Below are 21526 nucleotides of genomic sequence, written 5' to 3'. Positions count from 1 at the left end.
AACAAAAGTCCTCTTGAAGTATGATACTTCTGATTCTTATATAACACCTTTTACTCAGAGATGTCAACATGAGAATCAGGAAGATAAATTAACAAGTTGAAACAAGCAGGCTACAGAATCAGATCTGTGAGTGCTATTATTGTGGTTTACAAGCTTATTCCACAGTGGATGTTTTAAAGAATGCTCCACTCCAGGAAGGGCAGAAGGTAGATCTCCAGGTGCTTTGGACTTTAACTCCTAAAAGTCCTTGCCAGCATGAACAATGGCAAGGAATGCTGGGAGCTGAAGTTCAAAACATCCGAAGATATGGGCCCAATCTACACCAAGCAGGATATAACACTTCAAAAACTTTATGAAAATGGTATATGCAATGTGTCCTGGGCCTGAACAGTTGTCATAACCATTATAAACTGTTATAAGCAGTAGTGTAGATCCTGCCCTACTTTCTGCCCATACCTGCTCTAATCTTCTGGAATTCCAGCCCTAATTTCAGATAGTACACAGTGGTTCAAACAAGGTGTATGTCCAGGCTGCCATAGTGCAGTTAGGTAATTTTGGATTATTTAGATGGTACTGTGTATAGTTTATTTACTTCAAAATTGGGTAAACCAGACTGGCTAGATATGGGAGTTCTCTTGCTTTGTCTGCTGAGTGGGGGCCTAGACTTCTTCCCCCAAATCTTGCCCTGATAGCACTACTGTTCATATGAACAGCCCCACAGTTCACTAATTGTGGAGGTATGTAAGTCATCACTGTACCTTAATCAGACATCTGATAATTAATAACTAGCATGGTATAATTTTGTTTTCACATGTCTCAATATTGGCTCAATTGCGACATGAGAATCCCTTGAGTGGATCTAAACATTTGTAAAGGAGTAACATTTTAAGATCAGTAGCTGGTAATTGGATACCAAGAAAATTATTTAATTTACTTTAAAAAAAAGTAACAAAAATGGGAAAACAAGGCCTTTTTCATGCATTGCAGATACTTGATAGGACATCTTCTGGAATGCTACTCAGAAATTTTATTTTAGCAATTCAACAGACACATGCATTTCCAATAACGGTTATACTAAGACAAATGGGAAATGATGACCTTTATATCACTATTAATTAGTCAACTATCCATTACAATGATGAATAGAAACATAAATGATGTCAAGGGGGAAAAAACATTGGCTCTGAGGAAATGATGATAGGTTGGTGCAGCACGGGAAAGGTTTGTGATGGGCAAATAGATATGGGAGGATGTGCAGGAACAGGCTTTAGCGGTCAGCATAAGAAGACAGTGCCAAAAGCCCAGAGGCTCAGAAAGGTCTGTCCCTGAGCCTTCTGCAGCTGCCATCATCCTTCTTACCCTTCCAGTTAGTCCCATTGGTCAAAGGAAGTGCCATGGCCAATTCTCCAGGTCCCATGATGACCCATCTTAAAAAGATTTCAACTTGCATTTTGAGTAGCAGCAATCTGAGTCAACCAGATGCTGCTTTTGGTGGTGGTGGGATCATGGCCAATGTAGGCACAGAGTGTTCTTTATGTGGCTCCTGTGCCCTCATTGGTGACCCCCCACAAAGGCTCAGATAGCTGCTACCCAAAAGTAACTTTCAAAAATCTTTGGTTCAGATAGCTGCTACCTAAAAGTAACTTTCAAAAATCTTTTTAAAATGCATTCAGGGCTTATAGGCTTGGCTAGCCAAGTGCCATAATGCTTTGTCTGTGTGAGTCAAGCCAGGCCAGGTGAGGAGGAAGAGAAGCCACCACCACTAACCCTCAGGTTAAATAAAATGGAGTGGATAGTGGGTGGACAGGCAGGCTGGCAGGGTAGGGGCTTTGGTGTCTGGCAAGCAGGTGGGCAGCTAATATGAGGGCTTGGGCAGACAAGGATGTTTGGCAATATGGAATGTGGCACATTTACTAGGGAGTAAGATTCAATTAACCCAATGGAATTTACTTCTGAGACAATTTGCCTAGAACTATACTGTCCATTAGGGTGTTGTTGTTGTTGTTGTTGATAATGATGATGTTATCTATTTCCAAAGAGTCAAATGCATACATAATAAACCTGAACAATTCAGTTTTATAAGATATTAAGCAGATATATCTAGTATGTTTGAAAATTGAGAAGTTTCTTATCATGAAAATATCAAAGACACCAATAACAGGATGCAAATGTATTCATTGACTCAACTCAATGCAGTGTCAACAGTATCCCAACCCAAGTCCAAAGACTTCAGTTTGCATGCTGCAGCCACCCTTCCCTCAACTAGAAATAAAAAAATTGTTCTTACAAAGTAAAGACACCTGAAAGCAGTGGCAAGGCTGTTTCCAGGTTACATTACATTAACCTTACATTAGAGTGCTGACTCTTCTCTAGATCTTCAGTTTCCTTGGCTGTTCTGTTTGACATTTTTGAGCACCTCTCCCCAGGGACTGACATAATTCTAGTACATGGGAGGTAATAATAAGAGGAGAGTGCCTTTAAGGCTTAAACATTAATAAAATGCTGTCTCTTCACTACTGAGTAAGTGGAAAAAATTCAATATACCTCGAATCTGGGGTAAAGGCTTCAAGTGCAGAGAATGCGATATTCAAATAAGTTTGAACCCAAGAAACTCTCATATTACAAATTCAGCATTGCTTTTTTCCTTGGTTCTGTTATACACTTTCCCCTTCCCACTGAGAAGTCCAGGGATATTTCTATTCCTTTGGATATTGATGTACTAGAGATTTATGGTGGTGTCTATGCAATCTTTGTTTTATTTACATGTATGGAAACAGAGTATATTGGATGGTCTCTGATACCAGGCAGCAAATGCAAACCCTCCATCCAATTTCCAAGAAAAAGCTTCACCTTCAACCAATTTGCAGCTCCAAATTCAAAAGGCTAGAGCCATGACTAGTGAGGAATAAATCCATGACCCTTGCCAGGAAAAGGGCTGTTTACAGACCTGCTACTTGCTTCTGAATTGGCCTCAATCCACCTCAGCCCAGATCTGACCCACTCCAGATCCAGAACTGAAGCAAGATTCAGAAGTCCAAATTATCTGGATATCTGACAGGTCAGATAGAGGGGTGGTGTCCACTGCCCCCACCCCCAGCTCATATTGCTGCACTTATCCCACCAAGCTGTGAGAGCCCCCTGCTCCTTACCTGGACCATTCATGAGTGCCAGCAGCTGTTAGGGGTGTGCAAAGTGGGTCTTCTCTGCCTCAAAATTTGATCTGGAGTTTCTCTGCCTCAATTTTTGGTACGGGCCCCTCTCTCCACCTCGTCTAATTACCCATAGAAGAACCGTTCCATATTTGGGTAACTGGTATTAACAGAAATGCTTACAGCTCCTTCAGTTTTAAAGATAAATGCATGAAAATTGGCACTGTAACAGCTTTTAGAAAGGGCTTTATGTATGCCAATTTTTTAGCAGATCCCTGCATGCAATGATTTATAGGGATTTTTTAAAGTCCAAACTCAAATGTCCTCTCTCAGGCACCTCTCATGCCTTGATCTGCGTAGCAAGGGAGAGGGAAATGAAGCAGTGGGAAAGCGATTAGTGCAATAATAAATAAGTAAATGTATTACTAAATGCCACAACAGCAGCACACAGCTTGCCCAACCTCAGAGAGGACAGGAGGCTTGCAGGACGAGGAGGCACCTCTCCCTCACTGTCGGTTGGGCACATTGCAGTGAGTCAAGGCAACAACAACAGCTTCCCTACATGGGAGGAGGACGAGGAGGATGAAAATGACTCCCACCTGCAATGGAAGCCCAGCGAGCCAACTGGAGTAATAGTTTAACTGAGAAATAAACAGCCTGCCTGACTCAAGTGTAGAAGCTTACTCACTGACGATGCCAGCCCATCTGCACTTTCACACTGTGGCTGACTTCTATTAATCCAAGCAGAAAGGTGCAACCGACCAAATGGCCCTGCTCTGCCTCTCCCTCAATGGCCAAAACCAGCACAGCGGTCAGTGTTTACCACGCTTCATGATGGAATATTATTAAAGTGTGTGTTATTAATTGTGTACTGCTTGTGTGCACTGCACAACCCTAAAGCAGAGCGCCCAAACATACAAGTAGAAGTCACTTGTAACTTTGAAGCCAAGTACTGCTGGGAAGGCTCAGCTTTGAGGAGGGAGAGCTACAGCACGTCAAACCATTAAGGGATGATAACAACAACAACACAAACCAGCCCTGCAAGGCAGGACAGGCATGCACATTGAAGGAAAAAGTTTTAACAGAACAGGCAGGCACATACACACATGCTGGGGGTGGAAAAGGTGAAATGGATCCCTCTCTCTCTCCTCCTCCTCTCTCTGAAAAGAAACAGTCCCCTCAAGATCTCGTAGATCTTTCTCTCCCACTCTCTCGCTCTCCTCTACATCTCAGTTTGCAAACAAATGCCCCCCATCTCATACTGCACTGTGTGTACAAAGATAAAAGAATATCTCTCTCTCTCTCTTTCTCTCTCTCTCTCTCTCTCTCTCTCTCTTTCTCTCTCTCTCTCCCTCCCTCCCTCCCCCTGACCCTAACGAATGCCGCAAGACCAAGAACAGCAATGAGCACATGGAACCAAGGACCATGAGAAAATTCCCTCCCCCGAACACTGTGATTGGAGAACAGAACATGGTTATGGATGACAATGCTGTGGAAATTCCTAATTGGTTAGCCACAGATGTCAATATCAATGCTACCCCTCACCCCACTCAGTGTATTCCAAATATGGAGATATTCAATTCAAACACACACACACACACAGAGTTGAATAATTATGTAGACTTTAGAAACACCAATTGGGCACATCTCTGCTCTGATTTTAATCGATGGGTTTGGAAGTGCCAATCTCCGCTGTGGAAGACTGAATTCTCCGTGGAATGTTTGCAGTTACAAGATAATTCCTGGGCAGAGTGCACCCCCCTACTGTCTCTGCCTCTTCAAGGGTCACCATTTTAAAAATGGTGACTATGTATTTCTGTAAAATTGTTTGGGAATTGTGACCATGTATGCAGCATTAAGACTCTAATGTTGCCTGTGCTCTGGAGCTCAGTGCACAGCCCTAAAAACCATAGAAACAGAATCAAGGAGTCAAGATTGCCCAAGTCACAACAGTATTCATTGTCAAAATGCTTCCAGATCTTCAGAATTTATTCGTCCAATGCTTCTCAAACATATTACTAGCAACCCAATGTTTTGCTTCCTTCAGTAGGGCATTATGGGGAGGAAAGGTGGCATCATACTGGATCTTCAGGTTCAGGGAGTGGTTTATGGCAACCCAAGGGATTGGAAGCAGTGAACAGAAAGGTGTTATTATAATGCCAAGCTTTGGTGATTACTTGCATTTGCTTCAGGCTAAATCTGTGTAATAACCTAAAGAGGTTCTGAAATAATGCTACCTCCTTCCTTGCTATTCCCAGGGGTGGCAAAAGAAGCTACACTGACATAAGTGTCAGATCTGGTGGAATTGTATTTTTTGGTGTGTGTGTTTTTTAAAAAAGTTAACAGCCAAGCCTGTAATTCAGTTGGGTTAGTCTCATTCACTTGTGATAATATCAGAGAAATAACAGTGATCCAGAATTGCAAATAGATGTGATGATTGGTTTTGGTTTTTTGCACATCTAGGGGGAAGATACAATTAACAAAATGAACTCAAATGAACTCTCCCTGATTGGCATGAGCTCTAATTCTCGGGAACCCCTTTTGCATGGTCCTGTCAAAAGCAAGTGCTAAGTTTTTGTTTTTTTAAATAACACTGTGATTTAGAAGCATAATGGAATTCAAGATTAGAAGCAGCACACCAACTAGAAATGATTGTGTAAAGTTTAATTAGGGGTCATCAGAAACAAAGTAGGAGACTATGATTCAGAGAAAAGTTATCAGGAAATGATATGCCATTTATGAATTATAAATGGCTATGACGTACTCTTAATTGAAGTGTTATCTACAATATGTGATTCAGCTGATGAACATTTCTGTGCATATATATCCATTGGCTTGATCAGATACCAAAATTCACCTTGCCTACATATCTCTCACCCATCCCATCTACATTGCTAAGACAGATTCTGTGGGATATCACAAGATTCACATTTTATCATAGAATGCCGAATGGAATGGAATGGTGTCCATAATGTCAGCACATCTTCATGGTGTTTTGCTTGTTTGGGTACTATTGGAACATACTGGTCCAGCACTAAAATAAATTAAAAAGATGTCTGAGTCAGTAGTCATCCACTATCCTTGTTTTCTCTGAAAGCTTAGTGCAAGTGTTCCTCATTTTCTGAGTTCCCATTCACAATAAAAAGTGAGCTCCAAAAATGGGGTGGACCCCAGATTGCCCTAAAAACTACTCAGGGGACACTCAGGGAGGGGTGGAATGGAACAGAATCTGGACCCAGCACTGCCAACCCATTGTAGGTACAACAAGCTGTGTTTAATTAGGGTGGCTTGTTGCTAATGCACAAGCGATCTTGGGGGAAGTGATCCACGTTCAAATGACGCAACCCACTGTGGCTTGTTACCCATGATGGGTTGTCATGTCATGCAAAACCACTCACTGGGAGCAAACTATTTAGAAGTGTTCAAGTTCTACTATATGCTCTGAAATTAGAGGATCATTCCACCTGTTTTGCAACTCTATGCAATTTCTACCTAAGGATAGATGAAACTGAGTTGAAAAAAGATATATATTTTCTAGTCTTGTCAGACACTGTATGGTATGTCTTGCATGTACTTTAACATACATTTTTGTTCCTCATTGCTTCCTAAGTTGAAGCCATTCTTTTTAATGTTGTCTCACATTTGATCTTGTTACAATTTTTTTTTTAATAATCTGGGCAGGTATCAGTGAATAATTTGTGGTTGACTAAGACAGGTGAAAGGAAATGCTCTCATTTTATTTTTTATTTTTTTGGTTGGGTCCACTGATAATAACTAAAGCACATGATGTGGCAGCCGAGGGCATATTCCACAAATAGTTTAATTTTCATGCATGGCTGTGCATAGTGCTAAGAAGCCACTTCCTGAAATGTCATTTGTAGAACCTGTTTACAGGAAAGAAATTGTGCTATATCAACCAATCAGAAAGATGGCATTTCTTTTGTAAGATGCACAGGAAAATAAGAATACCTTGCCACCTAAAGATTTAAGAAAACATACTTTAAAAAAAAAGATTAACAGAAGCTCTGAATGTTCTATTTATCCAAGGCCTCAGTTTATCTTGAGTATAAATGTAAATATGTTTCCAAAATGATATTATTTTAATAAATGGGATGTTTTATTGTGCACTACCTTAGCTCAAGTAATTACCAATACATACGTTCCTGCTCTAATGTCTACACATTAGACATTATACACATGCTCTAATGTTTACACATTCTATGCTGTGTAAACAGTGAAGATGTTGTGGAGTAGGGGTGTGCAAAGTGGGTCTTCTCCACCTCAAAATTCAAGCCAGAGCTCCATTGAGGCAATTCTCTGCTATGATTTCGGAACAGCTCCTCTTACTCCACCCCATCGGATTATCCAGAGAACCGCCCATTTTCGGATAACTACTTTGACAATGGAAATTAATCAAATGCTTACAGCACCCTGATTTTTAAAAGTAAAGCGATGAAACTTACCATGGCAATAGCACTTAAGAATGGCTTTAGGCATGTCTAGTTAGTAACAGATCCATTCATGCCTTGATTTTTTAGGGATTTTTAAATTTTCCCCCTCAAATCATTATCCCACTTAAATAAACAGAGAGAGAGAGAGAGAGAGAGAGAGAGAGAGAGAGGTACAATTTCAAAGACTTTAGAAGCTCTGATTGGGCACATGTCTGCTCTACTATTAATCAATGGGTTTGGAAGTGCCAATCTCCACTCTGGAAATTTAAATGCTCCACGGATGGTCATGGTCACCAGATAATTCTGGGGTGGAGTGCACACCCCTATTGTGTAGACAATAGCCAGATCTACACCAAGCAGGAGATAACACTTTGAAAGTGGTTTGAAAACTGTATATGGAGTGTGTCCTTGGCCCCAACAGTTGTCAATACTATTATAAATCATTATAAAGCAATGGTGTAGATCCTGCCAATATTGTGATTGGCTTCATGAAACCACACTTTGACCTTGTTCAGATGACACTCTAAACATTTTGAAATCATTTTGAGCTAGCCCTGTTGGAAGATCCCCTTTTTACTGGATTACATTTGCAATCCTAGGCTTCAATCCTATACACACTTACCTGGCAATTAAACTCAATGGGTAAAATCCAACATAAATCCAACTTCAAGTTGCCCCATTGAAAGGCATAAGTTAATCATGACTTACATTGGATCCTACCCAGTGGGACATGCATCTGAGCAGACATGCAGAGGATTGTGCTGTGCATTATTTACAGCCCCTGTGCCCCTCCTGCCACATAACAATTGCCACCTTAATCTTTCTCCATTAATACAGGATATGGGAAAAGTCATAAAATTAAAACATCATGGAAAAATTAGACAACACAAAATTAAGACCTTACATACATACATACCAAAATCAGTAAACCGTATTTTGCTTCGTCACATTGTTTTCCATTTCTCAGCTGGCGGACACAATGGAAAACAATGTGACGAAGCGAAATACGGTTTGCTGATTTTGTATGTATGTAAGGTCTTAATTTTATGTTGTCTTCCTGGAATGTTAAAGAAGTATAATGTTGCGCAATGGCACAGACCTTTGCCTGTTTAGGAAAAATATAGCTAATTAGCTTTTTGTATACCGTGTAGATATAATTCCGGAAGATGGTCTCACCTTGAAAAACTTAATAAAGAGAGATTGTGTGAGCTTGCCTGTTGGCGGTAAGTTATCTGAATAAAGCAAGTCACGGTGTTCTTATCTTGTGAACCAGCCAAAAGAATAAGAAGTAAATGAGAGTTGTTACTGTGGAGTAACTCTAATCAAATGTGTTTACTTGGAGTTGTTATTTTTTACAGAGTACAAAGACCAACGTTTTTGAAGAAGATACTTCGAAACAAGGAATAACATGACCTTGTTGACTAAATTTGGTCTTAATATACTGTTGTGATTAGATTAAAGTGTTTGATGTCTATGGGTCGGATTTTCTGCAATGATTGTTTAAAATGTGGTTTGAAATTATTGTTAAGTACAATTGAATGCTATTGATATGTAATGAAATGCTACACTGATGTGGTAGTTAATTGTTGTAGACTTGTATTAGCATTGGATTGTAAATAGTTATTTTAGTAAAAACAAGTGTGTATAATTTTTTGAATGACAATTTAATTCATTGGGTTTATTTTGTTTCTACGGTGGTCGCCTTTTGGGTTCCTTTTGTTCACATTTTCACCACCACTGCCTCCCTTACTATAATTGTTCTACCAGTGCAACAGGAACTGCAAAAATGTTCATTTCTGGAATGGGACAGGTCAATGAAGCTCCCTTGTGCAAGCTCCGTTAGCCTGTCCTGTTCTTGCGGTTGCAGTTGGTTCCACTATTTATTTATTTATTTATTACATTTTTATACCGCCCAATAGCCGAAGCTCTCTGGGCGGTTCACAAAAATTAAAACCACAATAAAACACCCAACAGGTTAAAACACAATTACGAAATACAGTATAAAAAGCACAACCAGGATAAAACCACACAGCAAAGTTGATATAAGATTAAAATACAGAGTTAAAACAGTAAAATTTAAATTTAAGTTAAAATTAAGTGTTAAAATACTGAGAGAATAAAAAGGTCTTCAGCTGGCGACGAAAGCAGTACAGTGTAGGTGCCAGGCGGACCTCTCTGGGGAGCTCGTTCCACAACCGGGATGCCACAGCGGAGAAAGCCCTCCTCCTAGTAGCCTAGCATGCAAGGAGTGTTGGATCCTGCCTAATCATTTTAAAATGAGTATTCTGTCATGCTTTCAACATAGAATGTTAGCTTTAGAGGTGCTCTGAGAGACTCATAACACTTTTTTATTATTAGATAAGTGTAGCTGGAGAGATCCATGTATGCTATAGTCCTCTTTTCATAAATTGTCTGATCTCATATATGCAAAGTGAGTTTTGGAAAGAAGGAAACTGAATCCAGCACCTGGGCTGCATGAGTCAGACCCCTTGAAGAACTGGGGTTATTAGACAACTACTGAATACATGGTCAGTGGGTAAAATCTACAGTTGTGCAAATGGACTGGTGCTCATTCAATTCTCTCCCCCTCCTTTAACACCATGCACCCCCAAATTTTCCCCAGAGGTTCCCTCAACACCCCAAAACAGGTTTGGGGGTGCACAGGAGACTGCAGGAGGGAATCTGTTCCATCACCAGTTTCCGTCTCATTTGTGGATAGCCAGCATTGGATCCAAACCAGTATTGCCAATTCTGATTACATGTTTAGATGTGGGAGCCCGTCCCAGGATTCTTTCTTGACTCCTTCTAGAAGGTACATTACCATCTGCTTAGAAAGGAAATCCTCATGACCCACCATATGAATCTGCTCCTGAATGCATAGCTGGAGTAAGAGTCCAGCTATGTTAATAATAATCAAGATCCCATTCTTTGATCCCCCAGCTCCAGATGAGGCGTTTATTGTGATGTTGCCCTGGCTCATTTATGGAATTTCATGGGGGCTCCAGACAATGTTGTCTTCTATTTCATAGAATCATAGAATCATAGAATAGCAGAGTTGGAAGGGGCCTACAACGCCATCGAGTCCAACCCTCTGCTCAATGCAGGAATCCATCCTAAAGCATCCCTGATAGATGCTTGTCCAGCTGCCTCTTGAAGGCCTCTAGTGTGGGAGAGCCCACAACCTCACCAGGCAACTGATTCCATTGTTGTACTGCTCTAACAGTCAGGAAGTTTTTCCTGATGTCCAGCTGGAATCTGGCTTCCTTTAACTTGAGCCCGTTATTCCGTGTCCTGCACTCTGGGAGGATCGAGAAGAGATCCTGGCCCTCCTCAGTGTGACAACCTTTTAAGAATTTGAAGAGTGCTATCATGTCTCCCCTCAATCTTCTCTTCTCCAGGCTAAACATGCCCAGTTCTTTCAGTCTCTCTTCATAGGGCTTTGTTTCCAGAGCCCTGATCATCCAGGTTGCCCTCCTCTGAACATGCTCCAGCTAGTCTGCGTCCTTCTTGAATTGTGGAGCCCAGAACCGGACGCAATACTCTAGATGAGGCCTAACCAGGGCCAAATAGAGAGGAACCAGTACCTCACGTGATTTGGAAGCTATTTTTCTATTAATGCAGCCCAAAATAGCATTTGCCTTTCTTGCAGCCATATCGCACTGTTGGCTCATATTCAACTTGCAATCTACAACAATTCCAAGATCCTTCTTGTTTGTAGTATTGCTGAACCAAGTATTCCCCATCTTGTAACTGTGCCTTTGGTTTCTATTTCCTAAATGTCGAACTTGGCATTTATCCCTATTAAATTTCATCCTGTTGTTTTCAGCCCAGCACTCCAGCCTATCAAGATCACTTTGAAGTTTGTTTCTGTTTTCCAGGGTATTAGCTATCCCACCCAAAATGAGAGTTTTCCCAAAATTTGTAACCCTTCCATATTTAGCCAGCACTTCTTCCATAGTTTTCTTACCACAGAAAATCTATTAATGAATAGATGTACAATATATTTTGGTTGTTGGCACTAGAAGCCATCTGTCTGGAAGTACCAGGCTTAATTACATATATGCATTTTACAGATTGGTGTAGCTTCCTGATTCCAATGAGCTTGCTTTACTTAAAAGTCATGTTTATAAGATATTTAAAAATAAATAACTTAAAAGTTTTCCCCCTTTACCTACTATTATTTTCTCAAGAGAAGACGAGATACCCTTATGTTAACAGGGCCTTTAAGGCTCTCATTGGTGCAAGGTGGGAGGGGAAATGTGTGTTTCCCACAGACTCCGGAAAGTGGTTCCCCCCTGCTGCCTTAATGGCGGCCATCATTCATGCAGTAGGGGAAAAGGGCCAGAAGTCAGGGCGAGAAGCTGCCAAGCATTCATGAGCCTTGTGAGTGCTTGGATGGGGCTCGTGTGGCCCAGTTGTGGGGGCGGGGCTGAAGGGGCAGAGGGGCGAGCACTCGCCGATTTTGGCTATCCCTACATTTAACTATGTACTGTATGATGAAGTACTTCCTTTTATCTGTTCTGAATCTCCCACTAATCAGCTTCATGGGATGACCCTGGGTTCTAGTATTTGGAGAAAAAAATGCCTCCCTATCCACTTTCTCAACACTATGCATAATTTTGTATAACTCTCTCATGTCTCCCCTTAGGCCTTTGCTAGACCAGGGGTTATCCCAGGCTGATACCCAGGATCACCCCTGTGCATCCAGATGATGCACAGGGGATCCTGGGCTCAGGGAGGGATCATCCCTCCCTGGCCCCGGGATAAAGCCCTACACGTTGGGCCCGCTTTTTCTCGCAGTCTTGGGCTGAGCCTGAGACCGCAAGCGTGTGGCCTGTTTCCGCGGCTTTTCCCGGCTCTGCGCATGGGGCGCAGCGCTCCTCGAGTGCTGCGCCCATCGGGGCTAGGGGGGCGGGAAAATATATATTTTTTTAAAAAAACCACACCCACTTACCTTGTCCTCTCATGCAGCCGTGCCGTTAAAAGTTTTTTTAAAAATGTCATGCATGTGTTGGCTCTCTTCTTGAGCTCGTCATGTCTTGCATGTAAATGAGGGCAAAATTTCACGTTATTCATAACGCAAGGTCTCCCCTCCTCTCCCCCGGATTTTCACTTAGGTCTAGCAAAGGCCTTACTCAAATATGTTTAAATGAGTCAGCCATACAAGTTGTTACCAACCAAGTGCATTCCAACAATCTCCTGGCTCTATATGAAAAGCAGGGGTAGGAAATACCCACCCCCTGCCCCAGTAATCACTTTATCTCTCCAGAAGAACAAATTCCAGTGTGCAGGCTGTGAGGAAGGTATTGTTGAGTGTATAATAGATTCATTTGTTCACAGACAGTACTCTGCTGTCATTTAATATAGATTTATAAGACTTTGTGGCTGACTTGAAAGACAGTGTGAAAAACCAAACTCTGTTTTGCTAGCCATGTTTGCCTTTTTATTTCGTATAAGACACACACAAAGATGTGTTTCAAAGTTCTGTTACTTAGTCTAGTAAAATCATCTTGAATTCCAAGTACAGTCTGATAGCTTTTGCTATTTTATTTTTAAAAATAGAGTTCTAAAACAAAATCTGATGGTTCTACAATGGCCAGATGTGTCTACCTGTTTTATTTTCAGGAACTTTGTTGTTGCCACTGTATAGATATATTTTATTCTCTTTGCAGTGAATTTATACTGTTTCTGTTATCTTGTCTCTAGACCCACATTTCACAGCCCTATCTAAAAACCCACGTGGGCTCAAATGTGTGCAGATGGATTTTTCAAGAGCACAGTCAGCCCATTATTGCAGAAGGCATTTGTGTACAAATGAATATACACACTTATCTGCTAGGTCCATTGAAACAAATGGGAAGTTGTCCTGGAAGGGAAATGCCCTATATCCTCCTTCACCTACAATAGTTTTCTGGGGAGGGGGGGTCATTTGTGTTTCAGGGCATGGTCTGAAGACACATGATACAGCAACCTCACTGAAGTTGAAGATGTGTGAGCCTCATCCAGGGTTAACAACCAATGTGCCCTCAGTCAGCTTCCTTGGTGTCCACCAAGGCTCTCAGCTTCTCCCAATTTTTATTTTAAAATAGTTTCATATTTGATTACTGGCAGCTGAGAGTGAACTTAGAGCCTCTAGCCCCAGCCATTTCCCATGAATGCCTCGGGGCGCCTTCCTTGTCCTTTATAGTGAGCCATTATCACCCATAATGGCTATGGTTTTGCCTATGGCCGTTTCTCAAATTTCCAGATGGGTTCTAGGGATGGGTGAACCCTGACATCCAGTCTGGGGAAAAAATCCACTGTGGGGGAAATCTGGGCTGCTTGAGGTTCTGCCGATTTCCTCAGAGCCCTGGCACTTCCGCCAGAATTTGTGGGAAGCTTCTCCAAGGTGCAACAGTGGGAAAATCACAGCCGTAATTGGCATAATTTATGCCATTTACAACTGCAAATGTGGCTGCAAATGCCAATTGTAGCCATGATTTTCCCATGGCAGCTGCCCCTTTTAGGAATACGAAGAGCCACATCATGTGAAAGTGGATGAGATGAATAACTACTTCTAGTTCCACCCAACTAGTTTGCTTCCCAAACAGATGAATAGACAATACAGCTTTAAAGGACAGACCCCACTCAATGATAGATTTACAAATCTTTACCAAGTGTTTTGGGCTTCAAGGATTAATGTCTTCCATGACAAACTAGAGAAAGAATCCATAGTTTGTTCTTGGGTTATCTTTCTGGTTTGTCAGGGGAGAGACAAGCCAAACTTCCATGTTTGCACATAAGGCTAAACAAAACACAGAAGGGAGTCCATGGGTTGTTTAGGTCTTCTGTTCACAGAAAGAGTGATTGAACACTGTTCTCAGGCATGGTGCCTTGTTCATAAAACTCTTAATTTAAAGTAGGGAAAACTGGGTTGTCCTTAGGTGTGAACCAGCCCCATATTTGCTATGTAGTTTGCCCATTCGTAGTTGATTTTTCTTCGATAAAGAGCCAGATTTGGGTGGGGAAGAAACTGGATCAAGATCATGGCGAGAAGTTCTTCTTAATCCTTTTCTGGCCACCATCCTATGCCTGTTGTTCTCAACAGAAGGAAAATTCTTAATGTCACGAAACTTGCATGCTAAGGCTAACCATGTGACAAACATCCCATGCAGATTGGCCCAAAGTTTGAATGAAAAGGCAGATTTGATGGAAGGGGCTCCTAGGTCCAGCTGCTACTTCACTAAAAATGTGAAGCTAGAGGCCATCAATATGGTCTCTGCCTTTAATATTTGTAAGGCCTAAAATGCTACTAATCCCAACCTCACTTTCATCTGGATCCAGCATAACATTGTTTCTCATTACATGGTGTGGCACTGCAAAGAGAACACTGAGAATTAAGGCACAGCTCAAAAGTAGGAAGGTGTTCTTTATCCTTCAATAGCATCAAACTCAGCTGTGATATAGGGATGTTGGATAAATTCGCAATGGAACGAGTTCTGATTTTTATGAATCTGATCTGCAGATTTTGCCGTGGATCAGCTTTTCCCCTATTGGGCAGATTCCATAGATTTGTGGACTATTTTTTTGTAACTTTTGGAAAATTTGTGCAAACTTTGTCATAGGAAAATATGCTTCCCCCAAAGGCCCCAAATTTACATTTCCCCAATAGGCTAAAGTGTGAAAATGCATATTTTGGAAGGATTTGACATTTTTGCAAGTGTGAATTTGTGCAAATTAAGGGGGGGGAATCTGAGTCCTTTGATGGCCAGAAGATGAAACAAAAGGCACCTGACAAATCTGTAAAACAGACAGAATGGATTTTTGCACAATCTGTACATCCCTAGCAGCGAGTGAGTCAAGATCATACATATCTTGAAGCCTGACATTCAAGAACCAGAACTTGAAATGTATCTTATCATTTCACACACACACACCCTTTTGGATTTGCCTATTATCTTAAAGTTGGCCAGATGTCCTCTTTTACAGAGGATAGTCCTCTATTTGAAGGGCTGCCGGGGGAACATCCTGTTTGAAGGTGTCCTCAATAGTTAACACCTGATGATCAGGCAGGCACAGAGGTCAGTATTCTGTACTATGTGCTGAAATGTACTGTATTTCTACAATCGTTATAGTAATTGTTTCTAAATTTGCATATCTATCTATCCATCTAGATAGATAGATAGATTAGCATATACACATTTTATGTAAGTGGGTGTCCTCTTTTTGGGTGATTCATTCTCTCTCTCTCTCTCTCTCTCTCTCTCTCTCTCTCTCTCTCTGTGTGTGTGTGTGTGTGTGTGTGTGTGTGTGATGCATATGTGGACACCCTACCGGAAAGTGCTGTGTTCATGGCAGGTGCTTGCACTTGCAGTGGCCATGTCACCATGCCATCAAGCAGTACAGATGAATTGAAGCTGTACTCCAAAAGCAACGTCAGCACACCCTGAAGCAAAGATTGATGTGTAACTTGAAGATAAATAGCAAGGGAGAAATCTTCTCTTTGGTGAGTGAATCCACCTGCTTCACTTAACACATGGGGTAGATAGATCAAAAGCAGTTAACAATTTATCGTACTCTTTGTGCTTTCATTATAAAACTTGCTTACGGTATAAATCGAGAGTGCATTGATATCAAGACAATAGGGAATTCTGTATTTATTTATTTATTAAAAAAGAAGAGTGTAAGCAAATGTTCACTGTTCAAATGTGTACTGCTAAAGAGATTCCTTATATTGTTTTCATGCTGACCTTATGCCAGAATTCCAAAATAATTTGGGATGCAGCAAGTATGGGGCACTTTGTGTGGATCTAGACATTACAAGATATAAGTGAATGTATCAGAGCCTTTTGACAACAAACTTTACAAACAGAATCAAGCCGAGACAAGGTGCCTGAATGTGATTTTAATACCTGGTGGTCTGGGGCTGTTCTTTCCAAGGCAGTCCTAGTAGGGCTGGCCCATGACATCTTGCTGCCTGAGGTGGCAGACAAGATGGCACTCATTCCATGTACAAAATCCAACTGGACTGGCAGTTGACTCTTCAACACTGGTAATGGGACAGCATCCTCAGGCAGCAGACTAGTTCAGGGGGCATAGGGCAGGCCACATAGACCATTCCTCCAACAACTTGACACTTCCCAGCATCTGCTGCGTGAAGCAATTGCCTCACTCTACCCAATGGTAGGGCCAGCTCTGAGTCCTAAACTTTGCAAGCTGTGCATCCTCAATTTTGGAAGCCTAAAACTGCTTATAAACATTTTTTAAAAAAACCTATCCAAGAAAGGCAAGATTATCAGCATTCAGATAAGGGGAGAAGGGGATGGCAAAGTTCTGTAACTTGCCCCTGGAAATGGAGGATTGGCCTACCTTTAGCCAGTGGTCAGGCTAGGAGCTTGGGGTTCTCTTTTTGATATTCCAACAGATAGTGATGAAGATTTGGTTCCCAGTGGGAGCAGATCTAAGGCGGTGCAGGGGCTGTTCATCTTTGGTTTGGACTGGCTGATGTTTCCTGGGACCAGCTGGGCATATCTTTCCGTCTTCCCCCTAGCTGAGAGAAGGAAGTTTATCATAGCCTAAACAGATGTCCTACCATTCCCTTCTCCTCCTTGCATTCATTGTGATCCTCCACTGCATTGGTTTAGTTAAAATGTCAGGATAACTATTTCACAGTGGACATCCCTTCCCCGCTCATAGCTCCCCCAAGGTGTCTATCGGCCAAGCCAGATTCTCCCCCACCTTCCATTTTGGAAACTCAAGTCAGATGAGATGGAAGCACTGATCCTACCCTTCTATGTCTCTTCCTCCTCCCCACCTTTTCTACCTAACCTCTAGTATAACTCAGATTTATTTACAACTGTCAGTATAAGGTATTGAATGGAGAGGTCTCAGAACATTCTTGCTGAAATATCACAGATGGGTCAGGACTTTTGAGAAACTAAAATGCACAACTATGCTTCACAATCTGTGAGGTTCACACCAAGGTTCCAGTTAACCAAATGACTGTCTGTCTGTCTATGTATCTATCTGCAGTGTGCTGAATTTTTTGATCTATTTATTTTCGACCGTTTGTTGGGAGAGAGGAGTAAAAAGAAATCACATCTGGAAATTGAGGGAAGAAGTGTGACATTCAGAGACATTTCTGAGTGTGCAGTGCTTAAGGGTTTACCTTACTATAATGAGGTTGCTGAGCTCCCGTTCTCCTGTGCTTTGCAGCCACCTTATTTGCTTGTGCTTTCTGAGAAACAGTTACTGCTGCCTAGCGAGTGCCTGAAAGCTGAGCATGCATTTTTGTTTGTGTTGTTTAAAGGACATAACCACTACCTCCTCCTTCTCCTCCTCACTCAGCCTTTAGGCACTCAGCAGGCAGCACTAGTGAAAAGCCCCAAGGGAGAAAGTCCTCCTGGCTAATTCCTCAATGGGACTTTTCAGAAAACATAAGCAGCTGGGGAGGCTGCAAAGCACAGGAAAACAGGTTGAGAAAAAGAACATCAACAGAGCTTGGTCACTTTTTTTAAAACTAAAGTAAGCCTATAAGCACGGCACTTTAAAACATTTCTCTGAAATTATCACTATCTCCGTGACAGAAGCAGAAAAACAATGGCCTCTTTTGCCAGGTAGCAAAAAAGTTACAAATGTTCAGGATGGGATTCAGCACAGCATTAATACACATACACACACCTCCAGACTTCCCTCCACAGCACAGCAGCAATAGATGAGCAAGGGCTACATCAGAGATAGGTGACCTAGTGCCCTCCAGATGTTTTGGATTACAACACCCATAATCCCTGACCACTGGCTATGCTGATTAGGGCTGAAGAACTACAGTCCAAAACATCTGCAGGCCACATGTTTGCCTACTCCAAGGCTAGCTGATAAGTCTTCTCCTGCTCTTTTCTCTCCTGGGTGCTGTAGGTTACTCTGGTGTTCTGCAGCTGATGTCTCTCCCATGTACCCCTATCACCTACTGGAGTGCAGTTCTGAAAAACTTGAAGAGCAACAGAAAAACAGGAAAGGGTAGTGGTTGATATTCAGTCTCCTGCCCTGTGCTCTGAATGTTTCTGCTGCTTCTGGGCAGCCTATAGTAGCTGCAGCAATACATCCTTGTCCTCTGGAAACAGGTGTTTTCATTTCCCCCAGGAATAGGTCTCACCAATGATCTCTCACTCTGGTGAGGTTCTTAAAAGTTCCATCTGCAATAGAGACATAGGGGAAGATTGATGTTTCTTCCTGTATGCTAAATATATTTCTGCTCTTAATAATGGTGGTGGTGATGGTATTTGTATTGTTCAGTTCCTGCAAATTCATAACTTGACAGAGGAACTGAAATGCCCTGCTCATTCCCTGGCTTTCCTTCTGGAAAAAAATATGAAATTTCTAAGAGTTATCCTTAACTACTTGTCTGTTTTTAACTGGCAGAAACTTGCAGTGTGTTAATAGTATGCTCCTAGTTCCACCTTGGGATGTCTAGTAGTTTCTGCAATTCAGTGTTAATGATTGCATTTACTCGCTTGGATGATTATTGTGATTTACACGACATTACTTTTTTCTTAAGATTCTCAGTCCTTTGTTTTTAATTATGTTTAAGAAGTAATACAAAACAGCAATGATTTGTGGGTGTTATGCCAACAGTGAGCAAATTTATGTCTTTTGTTTAGCTCACTAATCTGGAGATGTTAACAATCTACAATTAGAAAATTCCTGCCTGTGACTGGATATAATGAGCTTTGATTATCAACATTAATAACGTTTCAAAATTAATTAGGAGGAAAACTCTGTTTATCCCCAGATAATCATACTTTAAATCCTTCTCTAACCAAAATAATTGCGATTGACTTCAGCAATAGATATTTTTAAAGTCTGAAAATATGTGTGAAATTGCATTATTTCCCAGCAGTATTTACAAGTGTTATTTAATTTCTTTATTATATTTGAAGCTCTTTATATTAAAGACTGGTTATATTTAAGTGCCCCCCCCCCCCCGATCCGTACAGCCACATTAAGCACATTTAGTTGAAACTAAAACAATTGCTGGGATTTTGATGAACAGATATTTATTTATTTATTTATTTTATTACATTTATATACTGCCCCACAGCCAAAGCTCTCTGGGCGGTTTACAACATTAAAAATAGTAAACATTAAAAGTATACATTTTTTAAAACAACAACAACATTAAAACAGTATAAAAACAGTATCCATTTAAAAACAACAATTCTGGGGTCCATTAAAAACAAACTTAACATTGTTAAATGCTGTTAAAATGCCTGGGAGAAGAGAAAAATCTTGACCTGGCACCGAAAAGATAACATGGTTTGCGCCAGGCGAGCCTCATCGGGATTTAAATATCTATTTAAAGTGTCAGTAAAACAGAGGAGTCTGCACACACCCACATTTACGTTCAGCAGTTCAGCTACAATTTAAATCTAGCAGCAGGTAGTGATTAGCATACAATCTTCCAAAGCAGAGATTGGCTGCTTCCAAATCCATTGATTAAGATGTGCCTAATCGGAGCTTCTAACCTCTCTGAAATTATCCAACTGTTTTTCAGGCATCAATGGTGTGTGTATGTGTGTGTGTGTGTACGTGAACTGAATATCTCCATATTTGGAAGACTGAATGGAGTGAGGGAAAGCTTTGATATTGACATCTATGGCTAACCAATTAGGAATTGTCACAGCACAGTCCGTGACCATGTTCTCCTCCAATCACAGTGTTCAGAGAGTGGGAAGCACTAACTGGCTGCTGATTCTGGCTGGGGGGAGGGGTTGAGGGAGCGTGTTTCTGTTTGGACTCATAGAAGTCAGTCATTCACATTTCTACAGTGTGAATGTACTGCTGGCCATGCTGGCCTCATGAGTGAGAAAACGTCTATGCCTGAGTCAGGCACAGGCAGGCTCTTTATTTCAGTTACACTATTACTCCTGTTGGCTGTCTGGGCTTCCAGTGCAGGGGCAGGGAGTTCCGTCCAATAGATCTGGAGGGCACCAGGTGGGAGAAAGCTGGAGTAGAAACTTCCACCAGCAGCAGTGGAGCTCTGCATCAGCCAAGTAAAGGATAAAAGCTCCCTCCATAAATGTGCAGGGGTGGATTAGTGTGTGTGTGTGTGTGTGTGTGTGTGTGTTGTCTGTCTGTCTGTCTGTCTGTCTGTCTGTCTGTCTGTCTGTCTCTGTTTGTTTAAGGGGGATAATGGTTTGAGGGGGGAATTAAAAATTCCTAAAAAATCAAGGCATGAATGGATCTGTTATTAACTTGGTATGTCTAAAGCCCTCCTTAAGAGCTATCACTGTGCCAAGTTTTATCTATTTATCTTTTAAAATTATGCAGATGTAAGCATTTCTGTTAATTTACATTTTAAAAATTCCTAAAAAACAAAGTGTCAATGGATCTGGCATGGCTAAAGCCCTCCTTAAGCACTATCACTGTGGCAAGTTTCATCCCTTTATCTTTAAAAATTAGGGAGCTGTAAGCATTTGATTAATTTCCATTGACTAGAGTGGTTATTTAAAAATGGGCAGTTCTCCGACAGGCATCAAGGCAGAGTAAGGGGGTCCACTCTGAAAACAGGGCAGGGAAACACCTCAACTGAGCTCTGGCTCGAATTTTGAGGTGGAGAAGACCCACTTTGCACACCTCTAGTAGCGATGGACACATCTGTCAATTCTGGTTTCTCTCATTTTTCCAATCTTAAATTCATTCCATTCAGTTTCTACATCAGTTGTCTTTTTTTAGTCCACAAAAAATTATGCACATTTCATGTACATTTCTCCTCCTATACCCATTTTTATAAGTAATTTCACTAATGTATATCAGTGTATATTATTTTCTGTAACGCATGCACCTTTGTGCATACATTTCCCCAATCAATGCATTGTTGTATGATTTTTTTAAATCAGAGAACTGCATCACAACAATTGGAGAGATGCAAGTACCAGAGAATAACTGCAT

This window comes from Elgaria multicarinata, chromosome 6, assembly GCF_023053635.1.
Source record: "Elgaria multicarinata webbii isolate HBS135686 ecotype San Diego chromosome 6, rElgMul1.1.pri, whole genome shotgun sequence".
Lineage (NCBI taxonomy): Eukaryota > Metazoa > Chordata > Lepidosauria > Squamata > Anguidae > Elgaria > Elgaria multicarinata.
Note: the sequence above shows the minus strand (reverse complement) of the source record.